Source organism: Sciurus carolinensis, unplaced genomic scaffold, assembly GCF_902686445.1.
Source record: "Sciurus carolinensis unplaced genomic scaffold, mSciCar1.2, whole genome shotgun sequence".
In the NCBI taxonomy this organism is placed as follows: domain Eukaryota; kingdom Metazoa; phylum Chordata; class Mammalia; order Rodentia; family Sciuridae; genus Sciurus; species Sciurus carolinensis.
Window position 1 is genome coordinate 335,022 of NW_025920139.1, and position 2,696 is coordinate 337,717.

The 2,696-nt window shown below is 46.9% G+C and overlaps 1 pseudogene; it reads left to right on the plus strand.

Annotated features, from left to right (window-relative positions):
- The first annotated feature begins 252 nt into the window (after positions 1-252).
- Positions 253-1,212, plus strand: LOC124974238 (Y-box-binding protein 1-like; annotated as a pseudogene).
- Positions 1,213-2,696: the final 1,484 nt, after the last annotated feature.

The following is a 2,696-nucleotide window of genomic DNA, read 5'->3' on the forward strand; positions in this document are numbered from 1 at the left end:
CCCTTTCAACTCCTCCTCACTGGAATTTGGTATTTTGATTTTAAGAAAGGCCTTTGCGAGTTTGATCGGTAGCGGGAGCGGAGAGCGGACCCCAGAGAGCCCTGAGCAGCCCCATCTCCGCCGCCGGCCTAGTTACCATCACACCCCCGGTAGGAGCCACAGCTGCCGCAGCCGGCCCCAGTCACCATCACCGCCCCAGTCACCATCACCGCCCCATTCACCATCACCGCCCCATTCACCATCACCGCAACCATGAGCAGCGAGGCCGAGACCCAGCAGCCACCTGCTGCCCTGCCCTCAGCGCTGCCAACACCAAGCCCAGCACCATGGGCAGCAGCGCAGGGATCGGAGGCCTGGGCGGCCTTACATCGGTGGCGCCTGCTGTTGGGGGCAAGAAGGTCATCGCAACGAAGGTTTTGGGAACAGTAAAATGGTTCAATGTAAGAAACGGATATGGTTTCATCAACAAGAATGACACCAAGGAAGATGTATTTGTACACCAGACTGCCATAAAGAAGAATAACCCCAGGAAGTACCTTCACAGTGTAGGAGATGGAGAGACTGTGGAGTTTGATGATGTTGAAGTAAAAAAGGGTGCAGAGGCAGCAAATGTTACAGGCCCTGGTGGAGTTCCAGTTCAAGGCAGTAAATACGCAGCAGACCGTAACAATTATAGACGCTACCCATGTCGTAGGGGTCCTCCACGCAATTACCAGCAGAATTATCAGAACAGTGAGAGTGGGGAAAAGAATGAGGGATTGGAGAGTGCTCCCGAAGGCCAGACCCAACAACGCCGCCCTACCGCAAGCCAAGGTTCCCACCTTACTACATGCGGAGACCCTATGGATGTTGACCACAGTATTCCAACCCTCCTGAGCAGGGAGAAGTGATGGAGGGTGCTGCCAACCAGGGTGCAGGAGAACAAGGTAGAACAGTGAGACAGAATATGTATCGGCGTTATAGACCACGATTCCGCAGGTCCCTCCGCACCAAAGACAGTCTAGAGAGGATGGCAATGAAGAGGATAAAGAAAATCAGGGAGATGAGACCCAAGTTCAGCAGCCACGTCAACGTCGGTACTGCAGCAACTTCAATTACCAACGCAGATGCCCAGAAAACCCTAAACCACAAGATGGCAAAGAGACAAAAGCAGCCGATCCACCAGCTGAAAATTCGTCCGCTCCCGAGGCTGAGCAGGGCGGGGCTGAGTAAATGCTGATTTACCATCTCTACCATCGACTGGTTTAGACATCCAACTAGAAGAAGTGAATATGAAATTACAGCAATAAGAAATGAACAAAAGATTGGAGCTGAAGACCTTAAGTGCTTGCTTTTCACCCCTTAACCAGATAACTAGAACTATCTGCATTATATATGCAGCATGGGGTTTTTATTATTTTTATCTAAAGATGTCTCTTTTTGGTTATGGCAAACGTGTTTTTTAAAAAAGCCTGGTTTTTCTCAATACACCTTTAAAGGTTTTTAAATTGTTTCATATCTGGTCAAGTTGAGATTTTTAAGAACTTCATTTTTAATTCATAATAAAAGTTTACAACTTGATTTTTTCAAAAAAGTCAACAAACTGCAAGCACCTGTTAATAAAGGACTTAAATAATAATAGAAAAAAAGCCCTTTGCCCATGAGGAGGGTGCCATCTAAGCTTCTGGCCCTGCTTAAATTTATGTTGCCAGAGCTGGTCCTCAGGACTCACAAGGGTGAATACCTGTCCCTTCCCTCTCAGTATTTAGTGAATTCTCTTTATCCTGAAGTCCCTGAGGATTGCTCAGCATGGAAAAAAGTGTGATATTTTAAAGCTCTGACTTCAGGTCCAGAGGAGGCATTCAGAACCAAAGACCAACTCTGGCCAGAATTTGTGTTTCTCAAGAAGGAAGCACCAGGGGATACCACAGGAGAAGAGCAATGGGAGGGGAAAGAGGGTAGGAGGAGCCTGGTGAGGACAGAAGCTGTGGATCCTGCAGGGGGGCAGGAAATGCAGTGGCTGGATGAGGCTCCACAGTTGGGATATTGACAGAGCAAGTCTTAAGCCAAAATAACCCCCTTCTGCTTCACATCACTAGATGCCATGTGTGCCTGAAAACCTGTGCACAGAAACCAGAGCTGGCCATGAGCAGGGCTGAGTTCTTGGATCTGTGAGCCAACTCTGAGTTTCAGAGGGAGAAAGTGAGTGAAGTTTCTCTGGGCTTCTGTTCTCAAACCTACAACCTGAGGATCACTGCACACAGTCTTTCTATCACCCCTGCTCAGGACTTATCTGAGTCACATCCACAGTCACCCAGTTTGTCTATCATCCATAATCAGGACTCACCTGACTCACATTCACAGAACAACATGACACTGCTGTATTCAGTTCTCTTCCTGGCCATGCCCAACCCAGGTCACATGAGGAATCTACAACACAGAAATTGGCAGCCACTGCCTGCTGTGTGCTGATATATTCATTGTTGCATAATCTCCATTTAATACAGTAATTGAGCAAAAGTTAATAATGTGGAAAAGTGTGTCTAGAATTTGCTTCCTGCACCCCAAATCTAGTAGCCATTCCACCAGGAAGAGACAATTTTACTTCAAAAAGGAGCTGAATGCAACAAATATTTATTTGATTTGTTTTATGTTATTTATAAATGAAAATATCCACCACCATTCTTGACAGAATTGTACTGACCTATCAGTCATTG